Source organism: Strix aluco, chromosome 4 (genome assembly GCF_031877795.1).
Source record: "Strix aluco isolate bStrAlu1 chromosome 4, bStrAlu1.hap1, whole genome shotgun sequence".
NCBI classification, from domain to species: domain Eukaryota; kingdom Metazoa; phylum Chordata; class Aves; order Strigiformes; family Strigidae; genus Strix; species Strix aluco.
In genome coordinates, this window is record NC_133934.1 from 26,323,182 (window position 1) to 26,334,099 (window position 10,918).

General features: G+C 42.5%; 1 protein-coding gene across 3 annotated transcripts in view; it reads right to left on the bottom strand.

Moving 5' to 3' along the window:
• SMIM14 (small integral membrane protein 14) overlaps window positions 1-10,590 on the bottom strand; it is a 43,642-nt gene extending 33,052 nt beyond the window's left edge. The window contains exon 1 of one of the 3 annotated variants that reach the window (XM_074822367.1): window positions 10,476-10,590. The gene's annotated coding sequence lies outside the window, so the exon portion shown is untranslated. Of the gene's footprint in view, window positions 1-9,946; window positions 9,990-10,190; window positions 10,342-10,475 lie in introns of those variants that run through there. The other 2 variants (XM_074822368.1, XM_074822369.1) reach the window with 2 other exon arrangements.
• Window positions 10,591-10,918: the final 328 nt, after the last annotated feature.

Below are 10,918 nucleotides of genomic sequence, written 5' to 3' on the forward strand. Positions count from 1 at the left end.
ATAAATTTAATTTTGCTTCTGAGTTCAGTTTGAGAGAAGTGCAGCAGAGCAAATGAAAATATGTATATAATTTAAAATAAAAATGTAGAAAAAAAGCAAATTACTTGTTATGCCTCTGCAGGCATTCTGAAAAATGATAAAGGGCTACAATAGCAAAAGTCATACAACACACAGAGCATGAACAATTCACTGCCCCAAAGATAAAATGTTCATTTTATCTTACTGTCAGAGCAGAAACCCTCTCTCCTATACTCTTCCATGATCTCCTAAAGGATCCAGGTTTCCATGAGAAGGAGTTGTTCTCTTACCTTTTTACCTGCACTTTAGCCCTTTTAGTGTCCATGTTTTCTTGTAATATCTGACCCTTTCTGTAATTATTTTCTTCATAGCATGCCCCAAGTTCAGTTCTTCTGTATAATCTTACCCATCTCCAAATGGCCTCCAAGCATTCTCTTCTAGCATCTAAAACATCCTGTACCTTGGCCTCGCATAGCAATCCTGCACATGAAATCCTGTCCCAGAGAAACTACCGGGCACTGGGGCTGTGTGACCATAGTACCAATTAACCCAGGGAGTAAAAATTTGCTTCAGTTAAAGCAAGAAGAGACTGCTGAGATCAGCTCCTCATAAAGCTCCTGATCACTGCTTTTATAGGACTCTTTATCCTCCTCCTTGGCAACTCTGTCCCCCTGGGTACCATTAGCGCTCCAGGGGCAACTGGCACCTCAGCTGACTCATTACTAGGCACTTCAAAACGCCTCTGGTACAAGTGGTTACTCCAAAATCTGTTTCTAATCCTGCCTCTTCTAGCGACTGGACTCACTGAACCCTGCCTAGTCACACAAAGTCCAAGTCAACATCAATTAACTGCACAGTGAAATAATAAATAAAGATATCTGTAGTAGGGCAATACTGCTTACCAATGACCAAAGGAGCCTAAATATTCAAATCCAGTGAATCCCAGCCAAACTCTAAATTGTCTGTATTTGTTATACAACGCATTTTCCTGTTGATTTCCATCTTCTGTAATATTTGTACTTCATGCACATCCACAATCCTGAGTGTTTTGTTAGTCTTACGATGAACTACCTACATTCAACTCACCAGCCTATCATTTAACTTCCTATTATTTCAGTCGTACAGCTAAACTTTGTAAGACAGGCCAAGGAATTTTATCCACTGATCTCTGCATCACGTTTCTCTTCAGGCTGGGTTAGAGCATAGAGGGGGAAAATAAAATTAATGGATTTGGGATTTCTCTCTTAAAAAAAACAAACCAGAGATACGCGTAGATAAGACTGGCTGATTTTACCCACAAAGATCTTTGTGAAACTTTGAGTTTTTCAACTGCTGCTACCAGAAATCCAGCACATTCCCTATCACCAGAGCAATATTAAGGAGGAACAAGGCAGAAATGGTAACAGACCCATTAAAAAAGTAAAGGAAGGGAATAACTAAATACAGGATAAAACTACAGGCCCGTGTAAGAAAACAAAAGCGTTTGTAGTTAAATAGAGAAGAAACATCACAAAAAGAACTACAGAAATAGGGAGAAAATAAAAAGAAAAATAAGCAGTACTTTAAAATAAATAAATGTTTATTTTATCTGAAGTTAATGGATGCATGATTCTAAGGCAACAAGGGAGGACACCGAACTAAATCAAAATTAATCCAGAAGCTAAGGGCCTGGCATAAGTAACCAGTGAAGGTGGTGTGCATATTTTATGCAAGAGTTTTACATTGTCAGGGTTATAGAACTGGCAAAAATAAGCTTTAAGATTTCTAAGGAAACTTCCTTTCCAAAGCAACTTCCTCTGTTCAAACAAGGCTAAAAATAGGTTCTGTAAAAAAGAAGAATCTTGTATACAAATTGATACTAATTAAAACATTCCAAGGATCTGTTCTCCCCTATTATTGTAATTTAGTTCAAGTAAATATTCCCTCATAGACCTTAAGTCTGAAACACTGCGACATTATACTTGACTTTTTTATAACTGTAATTTTTAATCCCTTTTACTAACAATGCAAGAGAAGCTCTCTCCCATCATCTCTTTCACACTTACAGCTCCATCCTACTTTTACTGAAACGAATACCAGCACTCCCATTGGCTTCAGTGGACCAGGATCCAGTAGTTCTGCAAGGTCACAGATATCTGGAGGACTACTGATGATCTTTTTCTACCAGGCCTCCTCCTGGGCATAAAATTGAATTTTCAGGACAAAAGAAAACCAACTGGCTGACTGGGCAGCAAAAGCAAAACAGCAGGCTATAAATGTGGGTCCTGCCAGGAGGAACGCTGCCACAGTAAAGTGTGGCTCCAATTACAGCTTTCTTCAACTAATTGTCCCAGTTCAGATCATCCATTTAGCTTTTCAGTGGAAAGAGCTGCAATGATTTTGATGGCTGATACAATACCCAAAGAGGGTTCCTAGTCGTAGCAACACTTTCAGAGTATAAAGCAATCCTCTCCACTCTCCTTATAATTTCAGGGGGGAGGGGCAGAAAGCAGCTGATTTTGTACTTGAAAGCATCAGCACGTCTCCCTGGACTTCCAGCTGTAGCCTAATGAGTTGGCAAGTGTATTTTTGCACTACAACTTTTCTCAGGATAATTAACAAGATCTAAAATGAACTTTACAATGCAGATTAAGCTAAGCCAGTTTGTTTCCTCATGAAAAAGTCAGTGCTTAATGATGCACACAGATGTAAGCAACTGGTGCTGTTCTTGTTGGTTTCAACAGAGTCATCAAGTCCAGTAGGAGCTCCACAAGAGAACTGCTCACCCAGCCACATCCTTCACATACTAGTGGGTAACTTTACTACCATCTCACAAATCATTTCGTAAGTAAATTACGAATTAATTTTCCAGTGTCATCCATCTGGTGCTTCTTACAAATGTTAATTTAACACAAACTGACTCCTTAAAAATAGGAGTAAAACCAAAGAAAATAAGAAACGCTGAGCCAGCCACTGAAGGATACTACAGTGACATGCCAAAATCAGGGAAGGAGCTTTTGAACAGGAACAGGCTCAGAGCTGAGAAGTAAGTGCTTTTTTTTTTTCTGATGGTCTCACAAGACTACTGGAGCACTGGTACATCCCTTGTCCCCACAGCACGAGTCCACCAGTGTGTGACCACCGCAACAACGTAAGCATTGCTGGGCCACTAGCATTTTCACCCCGATGCGGACATTTGGACTCACTCTAAGTGGGTCAGGAAATTCTTCTGGCGAGTCTGCCAACAGCACTAGCACCTACAGCAGTGAAGCAGGAGCCAGAGCATGAAAACTTAAAGACTTATAATTATGGTCAAAGCCCTTTCACTGCCAAGCATTACAACTCCTCTCTTGCTGAAGTATGTGAAAAAGTTCATGCCACTTGAAAGGAATGGCAAGACCTAGTAGGAACCTGGTAGGAAACTTATTATTTGTGAACAAGACTAACCAAGGTTACAGGTATGCTGAGGTGCATCAGTTCAACACAGAATGGTGTATCAGGGAAATACAGATGACACAGATGCTTCTTTCAGTTTGATTAGGGTTTGTCAGTGTCAAGTACAACTCTCAGAGGACAGGAAACCACACATTAAACCCTCACACTGTGCCAGTACTGTTTCCCACCTTCCTTTTCATGGCCAGTCCCCAACATGTGAGGAGAGAGAGAGAGATTTCAGGCTTTAAGGCTACAAGGCTGATGTCAGTGATCAAAACTGAACTCCTCAAGGGAGCCAAATAAGACCCACCAAGATTAAAAAAAGCTATTTACTTATTCCCACGCAGGTGGCTTAACATTTCTTCTGGGCAGAACACTTGAAAAGCAGCTAATTATGCACATCCAGTCATGGACCAAAAAAGCAGTCCAGCTATTTTAGAATTCATTTACTGATATTTGATACAGAATGTTATTGCCAAACTCCAGCTGTCAGCATTTGGTCATCCTTTTGTTGAAATGATGATATTTTTCTGAAAGAAATCTCTTGGAATATGAAAGCTAATTAAGAGAAGATGTCAATGACACAGAACATTGTCCAAGAATAATACCCTCTTTCTGCTAAGCAAATGCTTCAGCTTTACTTTAGCATTTATTTCTGGTGTAGGAGACTGTGACAATGGTCTAGGACAACAAAATTATTCTTACTGCACCGAATGACTAATGGCTACTTAATCATTTTGTTTGACATCTGTTAATGCAAAAGGGTGGGCTATCCTCTGTAAAATTATTAACATGTTGCATTTCAACCAGTTTACAGAGCAAACTGGGAGCCCCCTCCTTTGGTCTTCAGTACGGCAAGAACTCTCATTAACTTGAATGGGATTTTCCACTTGAGTGCTAAGTAGAAGGGCCAGCTCCTAGGCAAATTTGCTTACTCTCCTGCTTTGGTTAGTGTCTCTGGCACTACAGACTGCCCCATTGCATGTGTCAGCATTCCTCTTCCCATTCCCCAGCAATAACTGCCAGTCCCCTAAATTCAGCACCCCTGCAGCTGTACGAGCAATGCACTACTGCTGCAAGCAACACATACGGAATCTGAAACCCCTGCCGAGAGCATTTCTGCACCAGCACTGTGAGGACACCGGTGCTGTGCCATGCCATTCAGGGCCACAGGCTTGTGTTGCAATGTTTTGGCTGGCCTGATTCTGAACAAGTGGCTACACACAAAAGAGGAACTGGCCTTCCAGGGAGCAGACTTTTGCAGGAAAACAAGAATAAAGGGTACTCCCTGCAGATGGAAAACGGTAGAGGTTAGCATCTTGCACCAGCCTCCCCATGGGAGTAGAACAGGGAAACTGACTTTGCTGTTGGTTACCCCACCCAAGAGATATTTTGCACTTAACTTGCAGGCTTCATAACACAAAGCTAATAATTTACTTTAAAAGACAAAGCATGGAAACAGAATATGTTCCTATAACAAACTGTCTAACTATCCATAAAGCAACCCTGCTCTTGTTCAACATCTCTGCTCTTGTTCCAAAATTTATTAATCAAGATTATGATTAATATGTTCAAATGTACCAAGGCAACCTGTGAGCTCAAAGCGGATCCGGCTTTAAAGCTCACCCAGCGAGGCTCAGGACTCAAACTCATGAACAAATTACCATGGTGTAACAAAGCCACTGCACAGCAGCTGAGCTGTGGCAACGGTCCCCGCACACGCTCTTAGCCCATGGGAACAGTGGGCAAACATGACTTTGCTTAGTCCGTAAGATAAAAAGGTTAAGCTTAGACCTTTCAGAGCTGCCCTGAGCTAATCATGAGCACCCAGGCAGTTACTGCAGCTTGGGTGGCCTGCAATAACTCATTATTTTGAAGTCATTTTTTCAGAGGGTCAATTATCCAGAAATTTTTAGACATTTCACCTCTTTGCAAAAATAAACATAAACAAATTCTCTTATTCATTCCTTTACAAAAATCTACAGTTTCAAAACAAATAAAAATTAAAGTTTTTCCAACCATATTGAGCCAGCATGTGCAGTCCTAAACCATGAACCATGAAGCTTTTTGAGACTCATTTATTAAGAGTACAATTGTTTAGATTGTAAAATACCTTACTAAATCTTTAAAACTGTAAAAATACACTATTCCTTAATGTTACTCCAATCACATACAAACACAAAATTATACTGAAGTTCTTTGGAATATTTTCATTATTTTTTTCTCCAGGGATGACATATGTTTCTAATAACTTGCCACTGAGCAAACAGATTTAGCAGGGTAGCAGCATGCTGAGAAAGATAGCAGGATTTTCAATTTTCAGATGAAAGCAGCTCTATTCCCTGGCAGCCCTACTCCTAACCCCTTTAGGCCAGATCAAATTTTATCTGAAGCTAGCGGGTGCCTGTCTTTGACTTCAATGGAAGTTGAATCAGGTTTTCTACATACCTGCAGTAAACAATTTGAAGCTTATCAATTAGAATACTTTTAATCAGTACTTATACCAGAGGGAATGTAGCAATTAACAGGATTTCTGGCCTTGGTTATTTACATATGCTTAGCTAAAAGACAACCCAGTTTTTACCAGAGAGTAATATCCATCTAATTCAGCAGACTCACAGACTACTTTAGATTATCAAAAGGAAAGTGCTATGCAAATTATACAAATCTCCCCTTCACCTACTAGCAACAGATTTTTAAATCTATTACATAAATTTACACAAGGAAAATCTATGGCACTATTTCAGACAAGGATTAGTTTGCAACGTGCATCTCACCTTTGGCTCCACAGTTTTCCCACAGGAAAGAAAGTATTTTTCATCTTTAGACACTTTTGTTCTATGTACAATCCGTGGCTCAAGAAAAGTCTATGTACAAGAATATTTCTATATTTCATGGAGCTCTCAGCTAAAAACTTTATCTAGTATTTTCAAACAGGGGTGCTTAATGAGAGGTGCCATCTACTCAGTCTCACATAGATGTGAAAGTGTTGAGCCCCTAGCGACACCATAACTACTTGCATGGGAATTCTTGTTAAACTAAGGCCACAGGAAGCTTTGTTTCACACTTGATTTAGTCCAACTATCTGAAGAGCTAAACCCCAATTTTATTCACATCTTCATGTAATTTCATTTGGACAGCTGTTTTTTCCCTAAACTAACTTTTTAATGCATGAAAACTGACATAAACTATTTCATTAAATTCTCTAAAAATATTGCCTTGCTAAAAATAAAGCTTTTATGATTAACTATCAGGAAATACACAAACATATACATGTGAATATACCAATAAGAGACCAAAGTTCTATTACTAGAGGTCTGTATTTGACAAAGATTCTACAAATACAGCATTGCAGCTGCTTGTATCATGCAAATGGTTTGTGCCACATTTTTGTACAGCTTTTCTGTTCTTTCTGATAAAAATCTTTTCTTTCCTAGGAGAGCTCAGTGGTTTGGATCTGACATTTGTCTAGCAGTTTTATAAAGTAAGAATGAAACTATATTTAGTTCCAGAAAGCCATGGTTTTTAATGCGTGCAAAGCTGCAGAAGAATCAGAACTAATCTTAATGAGGAAAACTTTTATCAAGTGTAATTCTATCTGTTCCCACCCAAATGGGACTAATTTGTTCCATTATCTGTAAAAATACCAGCTAGACAATTTTAAAGCCTCTGAAGCATATTTGTTCAATTAATAACCATGCAAATGTACAACCACTGAATCATGCCAGAGGCTGCTCCCCAAGCATCTTCAAATCTTTCATGAAAAGCCATATCAATCATCACTAAGGGATCTTTCTCTTGCCACAGCCCCAGCCAATATCGTGGACTAGGTGACAGGATGGAACGAGGAGAGTAAGACCATACTTCTCCACTGTACTGCTGCTAAAGTCCAGCAGAAATAAGACTAACACAGCTAACACAGGCTGATCCTTCTCGAATCCCTGACTGTATTCCTTCATAATGAGGAGCTAAAGAGTCTTTCTTCAAATGAGGCTCCTGGGGAACTGGGGAAGCTAGCTGTTGGTGAGTCAAGGCATACAACCTGAAGGAGCTATTCTGGGAAAATAATTCCTTTTTTTTTTTTTCCTGAACAAAGACTGCAAGATTTGGTTCTGCGGTATAATCTTACAAAGCTTTTTTAGCTTCCACTGTACTTATAGAGGACTTGGGAATACCTGGATCTTCCAAGAAGTACTCAGCATCTTGCAGAATCAGATGCCTCATTAACACCTAGATAGATCACTACATATTAATAAATTGAATCTATAACCTAGGAAGTTAAAACAGAAAGCACGTTTAACATCAAGTGTAATAGCATGTATGTAAATGCATGTAAGCAAAGCATGTGTGTAATAGCATGTATGCAAAGCAGGCTCACGGACTCTCTGATTCGCTTCCCAAGCAGAATATGGACAGATGACATCAATTTTTCTACGTATAAATGCATGTGCCAAAATATTTTTGTATTTGTTGTGATGAGTAATCTGATAAATGTTCAAAACATACAGAGTAAGAATCTGATACTTGGTATTGTCAGAGCACTCTATACCTTCTCCATTTGTATGTGCTAATAAGAACAGAAAGAGGATCTTGCTACTTTCATTGTACTGGCCCCATGAAGACTTGTGATGCTCTTATGCCCAATTCTGCTATGACAAACTTCAGCAGAGACCAAATTTGGTCTTTAAGAATGTATGTCAAGTACCTAAAATATCTAGGAGGGAAAATTCTGAAACATGAACATAGACTTTGTTTTATTACAGATCTGTTATGCAAATAACATTCACACATCACTAATTCTTGTCTAAATATATAAAAGTAGAAAATGAGAAGTTAATAACAAAACAAGAAATCAGTTAGAAACTAACTTTCTCTAAAACCAAATACCAACTTTTTGAAAGCAGGTACAATAGTTACCAAGCAATTAAAACCGTAATGCATTTAAAAATTGTTTTTATGTAGACTACTACTTCCTTAACAACTAGTGTATTATTCTTATTTTTCCCTTTGAACAAGGGAAGAACATGGACAGCAGAATGTTGCCCAGGTAACTGGGCCACGCACTTCAGACTTAATGGATTTGACTGTGGTTTGGGTAAGGTGCTGCAAAAGCATCAAAACGTGCATGGTATGAGGAATTTCATAGGACCACGTTCACTGTATTTATTTCTATAATCAGGAAAATAATATCCAGCTAGGCTAAAATAAGATCCACCCAGAGCTACAGAATGGTGGCTACCACCATCTCAGTTCCAAAGCAGACCCTCCTGGCTTATGGTCCCGAGTAAGACAGGGATGTCCCTGCCTGCCAGAGAAGCACACGTGACAATACTTTGTGGAATGACCAGTAAGACATCCAGGAGGGCTTTGCACTTGTTTAGCACCTTATAAAAAATGTTCTTAAATAACTTGAGATGCAGAACTCTATACCACTCTAGAGTTTGGCAAAAATTATAAATCTCTTATTTTACAAAATGGGGCAAAAAGAACCAAAGAGGTTGGACTCACTCACCTCAGCGGCAGGGGAAGGAACAGTGCTCAGGACTGAACCAACTAATGCACTGCTAACGTTACAATCACTTTTATTTTGCCAACTGCTTCTACTGTTTCAAGCCACGCTGTCAGTGACGGGGTCACTTTTTTAAAATCAATGATCAACAACAACAGCTTGATTTCTTCCATCTCGACAGGTCACAGGAATTAGATGGAATTATCAAGGATTTATTCTCTGTCACTGTATATGGGAAGAAATCAAAAGTGAGATTGATTTTTTTTTTCTCATTTTGATTTTTTTGAGCTGATGTCTTCTTTTGGAAAGTAACAGAAATGAGTAAAGGTGGACAGTACTCTAATAGCTAAGCATGTAAAGACTTCTAAGACGTTAACCCACTAATGCTCACTGCAGATACATACCTTCCCCAGCAGGCACACTAATAACATTAACATAATAAGCTATTAAGAGCAAAAAAGTTAGATGTCATCACCTCTAAAAACTGGAGATGGTTTTCAAATCTTATCTATATGAATCAACATTGACGTTCAGCCAGTATACAGCACAAACAGTCTCTACACCAACAAATCTATAAAAGACAACCCTGAAGACTAGACAAACAGGTGTCTGCCTGGAAACAAAAGTTTTTGATGTAGGTCATGCACCAGGTTCCCACAGAAGCGGTGGTTAGCTGAGGCCTCGGAACTGCCATGGAAGGCAGCAGCTGAGCTGCAGGGTGGGAGATCTTGGGAACATGGCATGGTCACAGCTGTGGGGGAATGACCACGGACAATTTCTTGTGGTCTCCAAAGCCAATATACGCCTTCCCCACTGAAATCTGTTACAAATCACATCTTGGAGCACACATATGAGGAGTTCCTGGCAGGAATCCTGTCTTTACTACATTAATGGCAGCGTGACGCTGTCCTTCTCCTGAGATTATCTTTCTCAGAACATTGTTCAATTTCTCCCACTTTTGCTGCACGTTTTTCAAAGCGCAGGGAGCAGCCCGGGAGCACATACCCTGGTGTCAGCATGCCACTCTCAGCTTCTTCAACGAGAGAAAACCAAAAGTATCAGACTGAGACCCTTTAAAAAAAAAAAAAAGAATGGACAGAAGAGTGCCACTTTGCACTACCAACCCCAACGACCAGAAAACCCCAAATCAGACCAGCTGTAGAGAAGACGAGCGGTGGTTTCCCCGGTTTGAGGCAGAAGAGCGCTGCCCCAGAGCGAGCGGAACGGCTCCGGCTCTCCCGGTGTTTACCTTCCCAGGGACCCGGCGCAGCGCCCGGCAGCGGGGACGTCTCTGCACTTCAACAGGCTGGAAGTTACCCCCGCAGCGCCCGCCGGGGGCTCCCCAGGCTCCGCGGCCACCCCCCGGGCCGCACCGCGCCGCTCCGCGCCTGGCGGGCGGAGGGGCGAGCGGGGGTGTCCGCGGCAACCCGCCCGGCTCTGCCTGGCCGCGGCCGGCCGGCCCGCCCGCGCCCTCCCTCCCCTCCCCGGCCCGGCCCGGCCCGGCCCGGCCCGGCCGCGGCGCCCCCCCGCTCACCGTGCTCTGGCCGCCGTGGCGGAGGCGCGGAGGGGCTGCGGCGGCTGCGCGGCTCGGCGGGGCGCGGGGGCGGGGGCAGGGCGGCCGGGCTGGCGGAGGCGGCCCCGCGGCGCGGCCCCGCTGCTTCGGGCCGGCTCACACGTCAGCCCGCGCCACGAGACCCGGATCTGCCGGCTCCCGGCGGCGGGGCCGGGCGGCGCCGCGCGGCTCCCGCCCCCCGCGCACGCCCCTCCGCCGCCCGGCACGGCACGGCCCGGCCCAGCCCTCCTCGGGGCTGCGCGCCGGGCAGGGGCAGCCGCACCCCGGCCTTTGCGTCCCGGCTGAGGGCAGGCTTGAAGATACGCGGCCGCGGTAGCGCGGCGTGGCGGGCGGTGTCACTTCGGCCTTAAAATAAAGCCCCGGCTTAAAAATAAAGTCAGCGCTGAGGAGAGGCCATGAGAGTC